The 15,570-nt window shown below is 44.0% G+C and overlaps 1 protein-coding gene across 2 annotated transcripts in view; it reads right to left on the minus strand.

Annotated features, from left to right (window-relative positions):
• TMPRSS2 (transmembrane serine protease 2) overlaps positions 1-15,570 on the minus strand; it is a 65,116-nt gene that overhangs the window by 46,668 nt on the left and 2,878 nt on the right. The window contains exon 2 of one of the 2 annotated variants that reach the window (XM_072138815.1): positions 12,550-12,744. The gene's annotated coding sequence lies outside the window, so the exon portion shown is untranslated. Of the gene's footprint in view, positions 1-11,187; positions 11,251-12,549; positions 12,745-15,570 lie in introns of those variants that run through there. The other variant, XM_072138814.1, reaches the window with a different exon arrangement.

Consider the following 15,570-nt stretch of genomic DNA (forward strand, 5'->3'; position numbering starts at 1 on the left):
AATTGACACATTAACGTTGGAGCACTAGGCACTTGCCTATCTGTTGACATCTATTCTAGGACTTTCCATGATAAGACTTGGCTCATTCTGTCTTGCTTCATAGTGTGATGGCTTCTGAGGTCCAGCCAAGGCTTCCAGGACTCCTCCATACAATAGCGCACAAGTGACAATGGGATGGAGTCATCTGGTGCTAAACACATTACACTACACAATGCCAGAAGGTGGTCAACCAACTCTGAAGATAACACAACATCAACCTACTCATGTATTGTATTGATGGAAAACCTCCTACATGCTGGAGACCATAGGGATACTTATCTTAAACAATGTCTGATAAGACCTTCTAGTGGTTTCTCTAAAGCTCCAAAATAAATGAGTTTACACTAATAGTCCCTCATTTCTCCCATAGAGAGTCCAGGAAGCTATGGATGGACTTTTTCAGGGTTGTTCACATTGTTGAACTTCTGTAGCTTTCGACATGTGGTAGAGGCCGTGGTCACCAATGTTCTCCTTATATCCCACTATTTGCTCTGTGAAGTAAAGTTTATGTTCAAACTTGTAGGTGGCTTAGGAACAACTACTATATTATCATCTCTTCATTTACGGAGCTGCTTCAGGCAGCCTACGGAAACTTGGGCCAGTGCCAGGACCCAGGGGTGTTCCAGACTCTGAGAATGGTGAGCTGTGTCTATGTTCACGAAACAGCACCCAACGATCATCTTCACCTGCTCTTCATGGACAGCTCCCTAGAAGTCTCTGATATCCCTGGCATGGTCTACCTTCTCGGTCAAGATTAGTAAAATATAATAGTACATCAAGGATCCACCATGGATCTGTCCATGGACAACTGAGTCCTGTTTGCAAAGTCCTTCTGTTTGGACTCTTGGACATGAGCAAATTGGTCAAGACTGTCCCAGAAAATTGGGGACATACCTACAACAACTCTTAACTTCTGTTGTGATCAAAAACTTCCAATAACATCTCCAAACAACTCCGACTTTAGTGTTTAAGGACTTTAGGTGGTGAAAGGCTCCACACATCCAGAAATGTAGCTGTATTTTGTGTTTTGAGGACGTGGAATATATTTTCAGTATGTGAGAAGACTTTCTTGTAGAGTTACGGGAATCCCCTTAACATACTGGTCATATAATTCCCCATTGTGCTGGATTCCCAGGACTTTCTCACAGTATTCCTTGTGCTATTCTCCTCATATAAGGTGTTGTTGGTTTCCCTGCGGGCGGTGACACAATATAATTAGAGTCGCTATTGTCAGTGTTTACTCAGTAAAGTCATTTTCACAATTGCTAAATTGGATTTTAACACTAATCTCATAATGGAAAGTCAACCTCGAAAAACACAGAAACAAAGAAGTCAAAAGTCACTAATCTCTACCTCCTCTACCTCATATCATGGGGGGGGGGGGACAATATGGATATTTGCACATGGAAGTGAACCATAATCTTGACATAGGAACACGGGGCTAGAAGATGACATACACAGTCTCTCGTATGGAATTTAGAGGAACTTTGCATGTAGTATAATACTTACATACAGGAGAACCAAGTACTGAACACGTGGCCAAATTGACATGAAATTCTCACCAGATGTCGGTAACAACCACACTGTCAAGAAAATTCTACCCTATATGTCTCCGAATTATGTGTAATAATGAGAATCGACACAGGGGACAACCTTTTTTTGATGATGACAGGTTAAAGACGTCTTCTCTATGGAGAAATTAGTGTCCTGTGTTGCTCATATGAGATTTTGTCCCACACAAAAACTCTCCACTCCTGAAGGTTCTTTGGGCTCCTTCCGTGAATTCTTAGTTTAGTTTCTTCCATAGATTTTCTATCGGATTCAGGCCACACAATCTTTACTTTATTTCTATGAAAGCAACTGAGAGGTTTTCAATTATATGAAGTTGGCCAGTGCCTTATGTTAAAAAACACCCCCAAACCATTATGTTCCCACCTCCAACCTTTACTGTTGCTTTGGTGTTTTTGTGGGGCTATGCTTTACCTTTTAGCTCTCCAACATGATGTATGTCATGGCACCCAAAGAGTTCGATATTTTCCCAGATTTTCACCAGCTTTGCCTTGAACGTGCTTTTTCTTTGACAATGGAGTCTATATTCAATGGAGGCTATAGAGGGTGAGCATATTACTTATTATTGCTATACCTGCTGATTCTAGGTCTTCCTATAGCTCTCTATAGGTGGTACTACGCTTTTGGACAACTCTTGATAATTATTTTTACTCCTTGGTATGAATTGTTGCAGAGAGCACCTGATCTTGGTCAGTTTATGATGAAATGATGCCCTTTCCACTTCTGGGTTATGACCCGAACAGTTCTCTTGGAACCTTTAGTAGTTAACAAATGATTCTGTTACTGGTGCCATCAGATTGCTTTAAAACAATAAGGCTCAGATCACTGGTTTTACTCATCTCTGTGATGAGTCTCTTGTGTGGCTTATTGGTAGTGATACACCTATTTATTGACCATCAGCATTTATTCAATCAGCTGATTTTCTTTTCACTAAGTGGCAGAATTGCTTTCTCGTTACTAATAGATTTTTGCTGGTGTCATGACTTTCCATGGCTTTTTGCACCTCTGTTTTTGTATTCAATACTTTTCCTCGTGTCTTTTCTCACTATTGCACATAATTTATGGACATCTCTGGCTTGATTCCTTTGCCAGTGTGGTTTGGATGGGTTGCTACTGCAACAACCCTGCCGATGCATAGGGTAGGTAGTTGTTGTGAATAGCGCCCTCTGCATATTAGGAGCTGCCTAGGGAGACTGATCACCTCGCTAGAAAGTCTCTAAAAGTGGGAAACTTTGCAGCTGGAAACCACTGCCTGGGAGGGGAACAGTTAACATATCCATTGTATGTAACCAATGATATGCTGTGTTCTTACTGTAAAGCAAGGTAGAAGCTGATTGGAGAGTCCTGCCACCTCAATAGGGGATTATAAAAAACCCCTTGTGGGTGGGTGCACACGGTCAGACTCAGTCAGTCTAAACAAAAGCAGAGGAGAGTGTAGCACGTGTCTGTGCTGTACAAGCCAGTGCCACACTACCAGAAAGCAGAGGTGCATCAGGCCAGCTGCCTGGCACCTTAGGGCAGTCAGGAGACTAAGCCCCAGAGCAGAGGTCCACTGTCCGGACTTGGCTTCATCTACCAGCCCAGCCTGAAGCTACTACCAGGCTGTGAGCAACCCTCCCTGCGGACCAGCTATCTTCTACCAGCTTTCCAGTCTGCTGAACCTGCTGCTGCTGATGTTAGGCGGTTACATGCCATTCAAGTTCCAATAAAGAACTGTAAGTTGATTTGCACAACATGCCTCCTGTAATCCCTGGATCCAGGCTGCTTCACCATCTTGGGCTCCCCATCCTCCATCACTTAGGGATCTCTGTATACATCTCAGATGTTGCCTCAGGGAGACACTCATTGCATCAGTCTCTCCCTCCATATTTCTTGCACACACCACCTGCTGGAGACCTGCCAGGCTATAGGCCCGTCAACCGGTCCCAATAGCAAACACTACAACTGGGCCCCGGCTATCTACAGTCACCGAAGAAAGGCTAGGCCCTAATGGGGGATGTTGCATTACCATCATTGGGTGAAAATTTCATAAATCTACTTGGTGATGTGTTCAATATGTGTTTCACTCACTGTATATTATGGTGGTGTTATTCAGACATGATATGCCCTTATTTCCTGATAGCATTTACATATATAATGTGAATATTATTTACTTGTGGTATGATGCCATAAAGTGCTTGCAATGTAACAGTATTTGGTCACATTATGATCGTATTATTCGACCAAAATTTTTGTATTTTGTTGGTCCTTGTTTACCATAGCTGTTGTGAAATGGGGAAATATTTAAGGAAAAAGGCTAATACGAAACAAAAACTGTAAAAAGTGACAATAGAAGTGTCCACCTTTGTATACTTGCATTTCAAAAAATAGATAAAAAGAGACTTTTTACATCCTTTTCTGATATTCTGACGGTTCCTGTAGCAGCTGCGTGTATCCCTGGCTATGATTATTTAGGCTTATGTGCGTCTTTGCCAAGTTACCAACTAATTGAGTGAGCGATAATATCTGCGGCTTAGAGGTTAATTGAGGATCAATGTGCGATAATTATGAGAAGCTTGTGCTAGAAAACTACAAAGTAAGTACAAGACAGAAAACCTGGATCCAAATCACATCAGAGGCTGCAACATGTAAAACATCACCTAGTGTGGAGTCTCTGGCTGCGTTCACACATTGCAGATTACATTAAGAAACAGGGAGGAGCTTGGCCCGATCTGATCAGATTAACAGGGGTCTGCACTAGGATTGTGTCGCACGTGATCGGATTGTGGCGCAGCTGCGCTGCTTCCATGTGACAGAAATCGGGTGGCGGGGCGTCGGACGATCCGACTGATTCGGCCTGAGCGCGGGATTTAACTTTCAAATTGTGTCGCAAGACCAAGCACTTACATTCACCAGGAAGAAGAAGGTGAACTCCTGGGACCTGAGCGGGGAAGCGACACATGCAGGATATCGGGTGCACGATCTTAGTGAATCACGGCACAGTGCATTATACATGGACAATGCTCTTTCGGTTAAGTCCTCGGATGGGTAAGTAATTGTGCCCCAATATATATTTTGGTGCACGGCCATTATAAATTGGTCACACCGTAAGATAAATTTATGTGCGTCAAAAGTAAATCCTGACAGGGCTGTAGTGGTGCATAGATCTGCTTTTGGCAGGTTCTAAATGTGAGCCGTAATTTGTGCCACAAAAAGGTCTAGGGAAACAATAATGCAATAAAACTGTTGGAAAACAAAAACAGTGGACGTGGTCTGGCCACTGACAGGAATGGCTGCATGAAAGAGGAACTCCACAGAAAATTACCCCACTTAACCATCAGCGATTAAACCTCCAAGATGCCTAGAGCTCCTACTTACAGCCGGACCTCCAGGTAAGAACCGACAGAGTGTAGGGGATGCATCTCCTTACCAGATGCCTGAAAAATGGCTCTTAACCCCGCCGCAAGGCTCCCTCAAAATGGCACCCTTCCCACCCTAACTCTGCATATGGCTCACAGCTAGGTCCCAATTCTTCAGCTTCCTCGCTATCTGAAAGTCCCGCCAAACAAAGGCAGAAGTTGCTTGATAAGAATTCCTACTTGGAGGCTGCGTCTGTTATTCAGCATGAAACACCATATGAGTTTGCTAAGTATTAAACTTCAGACAAAATGGTCTCGGAGGATAAGCTTAAAGGGAACCTGTCACCAGGAGAGCCATTTTTAGCACTCCCCCAGTCCCCGCAGAGCATAGTACATACACTGCCAAAGTGTTTTTGTATTAAAAATTGGTTTTACAGAAAAAAAGATCTGTTATATTGTACCTTTCATCAGCATCTGCTGTGTGACTAGGCAGTTGCCCACTGGGAGGGGATGGAAAGGAGCAGTTCCCCCCCCACCCTTGGGAAACAGCTCCTCCATGTGACCTTTTCAAATATTTGAAAACACCCATCACTGGGCTTAGCGACGCCCCCTGCACCTCTACAACCAATCCCGAGTGTGGGGAGTTATTCATATATTTGAAAAGGTCACATGTTTCCCAAGGGTGGGGGGGGGGACTGCTCCTTTCCAGCCCCTCCTATTGAAGCTTGAAAAGATCCACCACGTCCTCTGGAAAAGACCACCCTCAGCGCCTTGTTCGGGACAGGCAGAAGGTGGGAGAACTCTAGGGGCTGTAATGTAGATGTAAGTCTGTTTCCAGTGGAGATGTGAATAATATATAGTTCTCCTCTATATAAGCACCAATGAAAAATTCCTTCCCATCTGAAAACACACCTTTGGTGACTTTGGCAACACTAGCGGTGCCTACATTTCAGTGTTTGTAATTCAGTTTAACAGTTTTATTGTGTAATGTGGCCAAATGTATCTACACCCAACCTACATCTGTACTTCCGTACTGCTTGCAAAGGGCCTTAGTGCTATGTATACTAATGGTTTGGGATGTTGACCATCTGGGAGAGGCTTCTCCTTCAGTCTTGGAAATGGGGATTAAGATAGAGACTATCAATGCTAAGGGAATTAACTGCCCGGTTCAAAGATCTCTGCTTTGGAAAGAAGCCTCCCAAGAGTAAGCAGATATTCTCTGTGTACAAGAGACTCAATTCCCAAGCAGACATCCCCCCAAATTGTCCCATCACAAGTTCACCTCGATCATAACCTCCTCATTCTCTACAAAAAAAGATGGGAGTCTTGCATCCGTTGCTTCTGCGCCAAGATCCGCCAGAGTTCACCTGCTTCTTCCCAGTGCTTGTAAGTGCATGGCTTGTGACACAATTCTAAATGTTAAATCCCGCGCGTAGTCCGATTCCGTCAGGTTGTCCGACGCCCCCCCCACGATTTCTGTTGCGTGCAAGCCGGCGCCGATGCATGAAAATCCAATCACGTACACCAAAATCCTGGCGCAATTCATCGCAAAACGGAAATCGACGGAAATGCGTCCGACTGACCCTTAGTGAATGAGCCCCAAGGAGTCTTTACCAGGAAGCTCTTTAAATTGCTATCCAAGGAGAAATATAGATCTCTAGTTATTGCTGGCGACTTCAACGCCATCTGTGACCCCTCTCTTGATACCACTACTTGGGCGGCCTCAACTCACAGGTGGTTTACCCTCAAACACCTAACCTGGTCTTACGATCTTTATGATATTTGGAGATTACAACGCAGTGGGGAGAGAGATTACACCATTTTTTCAAATAGACATAAAAATAACTCCCGCATGAAGCTTATTTTTACAGATGGATCCATTTTAGACAGGGCCGAAGACACACATTGGGGACATCAGACGGTCAGACCTCTCTCCCATTTCACTCACAATTTCCGATAGCTTATCCTCTCATAGTGATTATGTATGGAGAGCCAGCACGTCAATGATAAACCACTCTTAATATACCTCAAGAATGATAAGAGTCCTGGAGGAGTGTTTCATATTTAATACTAGAGAGAGATTAATCCCTTTCTTGCGTTTGTGGAGTCTATATTCACCATCTATGCTGACAATACCCTACAGACTGCATTTACAATTATGGGGCTCATTTACTTACCCGGTCCTGTCATGATCCAGCGGTGCGTTCTCCGATGAGGATTCGGGTCTTCCGGTGATTTACTAAGGTGGTGCGCCCGAGTTCCTGCATGTGACGCTGCTGCGCCGAAGTCCGCCGGAGTTCACCATCTTCTCCCCAGCGCATGTAAGTGCTTGATTTTGCGACACTTTTTGTTTTTTAAATTCTGCATCATTTCCGAATCCATCGGGTTTTCCGAAGGCCACGGCCCCCGATTTCTGTCGATTGAATGCCGGCTTAATTGCGCCGAAATCCGATCGCGTGGCCAAAATCCAGGCGGAATTCAGCGCAAAGCGGAAAAAGTCGGGGAAACCCAACAAAAGTGCGGCCGTGGAGCCCTTAGTAAGATCTTAGTACAGATCTCTTAAACCATATCCAGAAGTCGGAGATAGATCCGATTACCTTTGGACAATCGCGTGGAAAACATTTTTTAAAACAAACTTTTATACATCAAGCCAAGATAATGCCCCGGTTTCATTGCTTGCACGGTGAAGCTGGAGAGCCGTAGCTTCAATTGATGCAAAGCGCAGACGCTGAAGGCAACGAGGTAGGAGGCGAGTATAATATTTTTTTTCAACGTCCATTTATAAAATTGGACAGGACGATTTGGGACACTAAACCACTAGGCACTAAAGATCTGTGGTTTGTTTTGTGTCCGAAATTTCCATGAGACGTTCCAGCACATATACTCTATGCAGATCCCCATTGTGTTGAGTAGACTGGATGGCACATTATTTGGACTTTTTACAGGTATTTTTTTTTTATTTTCAAAAAGTTGACGTAAATTTAAAATGCGCTCGAGTGGGAAGTCTGTGTCTTCCATGGGAATCACCAGCTTCCTGAGCTCCATACTGGAACTTCATGATTGTTGATGACATTTTACTGGACTTGTATTGTCATCTTTTGCTATAGGGGTCTGGAAATGGCTTATTTCCTTTCATTTTCTCCCATGGCTTAGGTCAACCAGCAATAAGTGGATCGTTAACATAAAGATAACCCTCGTAAAGGTTGAGTTTTATGGCAGGTTGGTGCCAAGATGCTGTCCTCAGGAGAACTTTCCATCGGTAATAACGACCTGCATGTCAAGATAAGATCAGTCTCGGGCAGTTTGGTATCTGATGGCAAATAAAATTTATTGATAATTGCCAGATCTGAATACAACCAGCTAGAAAACCAAAACAGTGACCAGGAATGGAGCTAAGAGTCAAAGAAAGCCAAGAACTTAAGGGAATATTATATCTCAGGGATAGAATAAGAGAAGAAGATACTCAAATGACCTCATATGTGAATGAAAGTTGCCAGAAATAATCAACCAAGTGGTAATGAAACTGGAAATTTGAGCAGCTTGATCAAGCATGAAATTGCATTCCATCAGATGTTCTTCTCCATGAACATTCCTCCAGTAACGGTAGCAATGTCTACACGTTGGCTGTGATCTTTGAGATTTTTTTTCCCTAGATTACACTTAGATGTTTTTTTGAATGTTTCAAGTACTAAGACGAGGATTTTTGTCTGTTCTTTGCAGAGTTACAGGATTTACAGAAAAACTCTTATCGGTCCATGTGACTGTGACTCAGGAGATCTTTCGGTAATACTTGCTTATTGTTTTGTGTGAGTCATCGACCTTCCTCGGAGATTGCACTAGAAATCGTTTGTGAACTCACCTGACTTGTCAATACGTAGCATTTCCTAAATGAAGCAATGTACGTATTCAATCCGAAGATAATCACGCATTTCCTGGTCTTGCGGAATTTTGTTTACATATTGTGATGAACCAAAGGGAAAAAATGTATTTCGGGAGATGACAGTCATACAGAATCTTTTACATTATTAGGTCACTGGGGAGACAAGGAACTATTCGATACAATACATGGGTTTCATGTATAAAACTTTGTATCAAGCCCTTAAAAGGGGTTGCCCTGGATGTTTTTTCTTCCCAATATGGGCCAAGGGGGTCTAAAAATAACAAAGAACTTATCCTTATCTAATCAACAAATCGAGGCATGGTAGTCAACAGTGTGTGCTCACTAAAACCTAATATAGGCCATAGCCAGAGGTTGTAAGGTGTGCGCCATAACAATGATCTGCACTCCCGACACTTGGGGGGCGATCATGGAGGGGAGCCCCCCATCGTTCGGTTTAAATGGCACGGTTAACAGTTCTTGGGTCTGAAAAAAATAGACTGCTAAAAAAAAGGGAAATCCTAAAATATCACATAATAGATGTCAAAAAATATAATATTCCAATTATACATAGTGGAATGTGTATAACAATATAAAACTAATCAAAATTAATATCCAATGGAGGTCTGGATTTGGAAGGATACTCAAAGTCAAAGTGGAAAATCAAATTGCAGGCAAATCCAACTTCAGTGGAAATCACTCAAGACGAGGAAATTAGGCTCAGTAATGTGCGTGATCTCTGCGTGCCTGTATGACCTCCCTACAATGCCTGGGCATACTCCTGATGAGGCTCAGTAGTGTGTGAGTCCTCCACATGCCTGTATGACCTACCTACAATGCCTGGGCATACTCCTGATGAGGCTCAGTAGTGTGTGAGTCCTCCACATGCCTGTATGACCTCCCTATAATGCCTGGGCATACTCCTGATGAGGCTCAGTAGTGTGTGAGTCCTCCACATGCCTGTATGACCTACCTACAATGCCTGGGCATACTCCTGATGAGGCTCAGTAGTGTGTGAGTCCTCCACATGCCTGTATGACCTCCCTATAATGCCTGGGCATACTCCTGATGAGACTCAGTAGTGTGTGAGTCCTCCACATGCCTGTATGACCTACCTACTATGCCTGGGCATACTCCTGATGAGGCTCAGTAGTGTGTGAGTCCTCCACATGCCTGTATGACCTCCATACAATGCCTGGGCATACTCCTGATGAGGCTCAGTAGTATGTGAGTCCTCCACATGCCTGTATGACCTCCCTAGAATGCCTCGGCATACTCCTGATGAGACTCAGTAGTGTGTGAGTCCTCCACATGCCTGTATGACCTCTCTACAATGCCTGGGCATACTCCTGATGAGGGCCAGTAGTGTGTGTGATCTCTATGTGCCTGTATGACCTCCATACAATGCCTGGGCATACTCCTGATGAGGCTCAGTAGTGTGTGAGTCCTCCACATGCCTGTATGACCTACCTACAATGCCTGGGCATACTCCTGATGAAGCTCAGTAGTGTGTGAGTCCTCCACATGCCTGTATGACCTACCTACAATGCCTGGGCATACTCCTGATGAAGCTCAGTAGTGTGTGAGTCCTCCACATGCCTGTATGACCTCCCTACAATGCCTGGGCATACTCCTGATGAGGCTCAGTAGTGTGTGAGTCCTCCACATGCCTGTATGACCTACCTACAATGCCTGGGCATACTCCTGATGAGACTCAGTAGTGTGTGTGATCTCTATGTGCCTGTATGACCTCCATTCAATGCCTGGACACACTCCTGTTGAGGCTTAATAATGCGTGTCGCCTTCAGGTGCTTGTATGACCTCCCTTCAATGCCTGGGTGTACACCTGTTGAGGCTTAGTAGTGTGTGTGGCCTCCATGTGCCTGTATGACCTCCCTTCAATGCCTGGGCATTCTCCAGAGGGATCACCTCTTAGCATTAGTCAACTCCTGGATTTTGTGTTGTTTAAGTGTTCCCTTTACTTTGAGCAGTGTTCTATCTCCAATTATGTCCATTAGCAGTATTGCTTCAATTCATGCAGAACCCTAAAGAACACATTTTTCAAATAATAAAGTACAGGTGGTCCCCTACTTAAGAACACCCGGCTTACAGATGACCCCTATTTACAAACGGACCTCTGGATGTTGGTAATTTACTGTACTTTAGTCCCAGGCTACCAAAAAAAAGCTATAACCTTATTAAATGTGTCTTTAATTAAGTTTTGTTGTTAATCCCGGTTCTTATGACAACCCAACATTTTTAAAATCCAATTGTCACAGAGACCAAAAATAATCTGGTTGGGGCTACAATTATAAAATATACAGTTATGACTTACATACAAATTCAATTTAAGAACAAACTTACAGAACCTCTCCTGTACGTAGCCCGGGGACTGCCTGTAGAAAAAAATGTGTTCCTATTTATTTCAGAGTCTGATGAGTGAGGAAATTGGCTTCCGGTTGACACATAGCAGCAGTGCAAGTCATTCAAACAATCTAACAAGCCGCATCTATGTCAACAGGAAGGGGGAGGAAACAAACCCTTGTCAGTTCTTTAACTATTTTGGTGTATATAGTTCTGCCATTTGATTTTTTTCTATAGTTTCTGTATCATAATTAACCGCTTAAGGACCGGGCCCCTTTCTTGTTTTTTCATTTCCATTTTTCACTCTCCCCCTTCAAAAATCTATACATTTTTTATTTCTACATGTAAAGAGCTCAGTGACGGCTTGTTTTCTGCGTAACAAATTGCACTTCATAGTGATGGTATTGAATATTCCATGCCATATACTGGGAAGCGGAAAAAAAATTCCAAATGCAGTGAAAATGGTGAAAAAACGCATTTGCGCCGTTTTCTTGTGAGGTTGGATTTTACGGTTTTCACTTCACGCCACAAATGACATGTCTACTTTATTATTTGGGTCGGTACGATTACGGTGATACCAAATTTGTATAGGTTTTATAATGTTTTCATACATTTACAAAAATTAAAACCTCCCGTACAATTTTTTGGGGGGCTTTTGCCATCTTCTGGCGCTAATAACTTTTTAAAACTTTGTTGCACGGAGCTGTGGGTGGTGTCATTTTTTGCAACATTTGATAATGTTTTCGATGATATAATTTTTAGGACTGTACGGCCATTTGATCACTTTTTATAGATTTTTTAAATATTTTTCAAAATGGCAAAAAAGTGCCGTTTTTGACTTTGGCCGCTATTTTCCGTTACGGGGTTAAAGTATTTTGATAGGTTCGGGCATTTTCTGACTCGACGATATCTAATGTGTTCATGATTTTTACTGTTTATTTATATTTATATCAGTTCTAGGGAAAGGGGGGTGATTTGAATTTTTAGGTTTTTTTATTATAATTTTTTTTTTCTTTTTACTATTTTTCAGGGTACTTTAACCCTGGGTTGTCTGATCAATCATATCATATACTGCCATACTACAGTATGGCAGCATATGGGGATTTTCCTCCTCATTCATTATAATGTGCTGATAGTGGGGCCAGCGCCGTTCGACTGAAAAATATAATAATAATTCTTTATTTATATAGCGCCGATTACGCAGCGCTGCACAAAGCATGTCACATTGGTCCATATAGAATATGTCCTATATTTTTCCATGCATGGTCACGGCGTGGTGAGACAGAAGGTGGTCCCTTCCCCGTGACCAGGTGCCACAGGCATCTATGGGGAGCGATGTCCGTTCGTTTGCACGGAGCCTACCTCTGTAAGGAGCAGCAGCAGTTTTGGAGGCTGGGGCGGCGTGTACACAGCACAGGTGGTTCTAAGTTTCGGGATTCTGCAGTGAGTCACTTGAATTACTCCTTAGAGACCCCAGGATGAGAGCCTTCCTATATCACCAAGCCTTCCTAGCAGAAAATCACAGCTGTCAGCCCGGTGGAGTCCGTTCTGGAGAATCTAGAGAGAGATGCGAGACCAGTGGGCAGCTAATATGGATGGCTAACCTTACAATCACTTTACATGGTCTACAAGAAGATGCTATATGGTTCCTTCCATTTTTTTGTTATACCATTCAAAGCTGATTGTGGAATATTTGGAGAGGATCTTGTAATTCTACTACTACATAAAGCTATGACTACTCCTTAAAGGAAACCTACCACTTCTGAAGGTAGGTATGAGATACAAACACCGGGCACCAGCTCAGGGTGAGCTGGTGCCGGTGCTTAGTCTCGTTAGTGTTAAAACCGCGGTATCGCGGTTTTAACACTTTTGAAACTTTCTAGCAGAAACTGCTTCGGCGCTGCGCGCGACCGTGCGCGCGCAACGCCTGCGGCGTTTCCAATGTAGGCGCGCGCACGATCGTGTGCACGAAGCGCCGAAGCAGTTTCTGCTAGAAAGTTTCAAAAGTGTTAAAACCGCGATACCGCGGTTTTAACACTAACGAGACTAAGCACCGGCACCAGCTCACCCTGAGCTGGTGCCCGGTGTTTGTATCTCATACCTACCTTCAGAAGTGGTAGGTTTCCTTTAAAGCTACTAATGTCCGGAGCTCATTTATTTGTAACCAGAGTGCACAGCACTATCGCCCTCTAGTGTTCATATTATTCATTGTCTTTCATTATTAAAGGGGTTTTCCAACAGATCAAAGTTAACTTGCTGATCGATGAGGGTCTCAGATCACAGCGTACTCGGTGATCTCCGTCAGCTCCATAGAGATGAATGAAGCAGAACAGTCATGCAAGGCCAAGGGGTCCGACTGAGGTAACTGGGACCCCATCGGACCCCTCGTTTTCGTGGTCTGTGGGGGTCTTCTCACTGAGACACCCGCCGATCAGCAAGTTAGGCTCTATCCTGTGGATTCGTGGGAAAACCCCTTTAAAGGGAACCTGTCAATATGGGACCCTTAACCAACTACAGATCCATATGGACATGTGGTTTAGGGTCCCAAATTGACCTGTATATAAGCTTTGTGTGTTCTCAATAAAAAAACAAATATGTATACCATATATACTTGTGTATAGTGCTGAAAAATGTGCTGAAAAACCTCACCTGGGCTTATACACGAGTCAATAAAAATAATAAACTTATATACTCACCCTCTGCGGCCCTGATGTCAGCGCAGCTCCTCTTCTTTCTTCCGCCGTCTGTAACAGCCGGCAGCGCGCGGCCATGTTATCTCCTGGCCGGCGCATACTATGGGCTGGCTGTATACTACAGGGGGCAGGCTGGGCTGGCTGTATACTACAGGGGGCAGGCTGGGCTGGCTGTATACTACAGGGGGCTGGCAGTCTATATGCTACTTGGGGCTTGCTGGCTATATACTGGAGGGGGGGGGACTGTGACCAATGCATTTCCCACCCTTGGCTTATACTCGAGTCAATAGGTTTTCCCAGTTTCCCATACTATGGGCTGGCTGTATACTACTGGGGGCAGGCTGAGATGGCTGTATACTACTGGAGGCAGACAAGGCTGGCTGTATACTACTGGGGGCAGGCTAGGCTCGCTGTATATTACAGGGGGCAGGCTGGGCTGGCTGTATACTACAAGGGGAAGGCTGGCTGTATACTACAGGGGGCAGGTCGGCTGTATACTACAGGGGGCAGGTTGGCTGTATACTACAGGGGGCAGGCTGGCTGTATACTACAGGGGGCAGGCTGGCTGTATACTACAGGGGGCAGGTTGGCTGTATACTACAGGGGGCAGGCTGGCTGTATACTACAGGGGGCAGGCTGGCTGTATACTACAGGGGGCAGGTTGGCTGTATACTACAGGGGGCAGGCTGGCTGTATACTACAGGGGGCAGGTTGGCTGTATACTACAGGGGCAGGCTGTATACTACATGGGGCTTGCTGGCAATATATTGGGGGGGGGGGGGGCTGTGACCAATGCATTTCCCACCCTCGGCTTATACTCGAGTTAGTAGGTTTTCCCAGTTTTTTGGTGATAAAATTAGGGGTCTCGGCTTATACTCGCAACGGCTTATACTCGAGGTACTTACCTGGATATGAGTCGGATGAGGCACATTGGACTCACATCAGCAGATCCCCCACGCCTCCTCTCGCATTACGGGAGATGAAGCCAGGACTATATCCCAGCATAACTGCGCATGAGCTATACCTACAGCCCTTGCGCAGTGAAGCAGGGTTCTAATTAGCTTCACTAGTCCCAACGTGCAGCCACCGAGGCGAAGTTAATTAGAAATGTTTGGGTGTTTTTATGCAATCTTTGAACTAAAACAAAAATAGGAGTCCATGTAATAAAAAAAATTTGATAAAATGAATTTCATTGATACCAAAAATACAATGAATCAAATTATTCAGGGCAATTCATATTCAAGGGAACGGGGGGCTATACAAGATACAAAGGCCCCTACTAATATCCAGACCTATCATCACAGCTATAGAAACATTACATGTGTAAATACATCATCATATGGAAAAATGCCTACAGGAAAGGCTGTTGTTGTATTTTTGGTATGAATTTCTGTATGGAATAAAGTTTATCTAATGTTTTATTACATGGACTCCTATTTTTGCTTTAGTTCTTGGTGCTTTGCTCTTGGTTGTTGGATGTCCATGGTGGTTATTACTAATGGTGGGCATCTATTTTGCATTTTGTTATGCAATGTTGTAGGGGCTGATTTTGGACACTAAACTATCATCTTTTTCATCAGCATCCGGAGGACGTCAGGCGGGAGAAATGTACACAGCCCAGGAAACGGGATTGTCTCGCTGGATCGAAGACCCTTGGGCAATATGTAATGTGTATATTACCTCTATATAC

Source organism: Engystomops pustulosus, chromosome 2 (assembly GCF_040894005.1).
Source record: "Engystomops pustulosus chromosome 2, aEngPut4.maternal, whole genome shotgun sequence".
NCBI classification, from domain to species: Eukaryota; Metazoa; Chordata; class Amphibia; order Anura; family Leptodactylidae; genus Engystomops; species Engystomops pustulosus.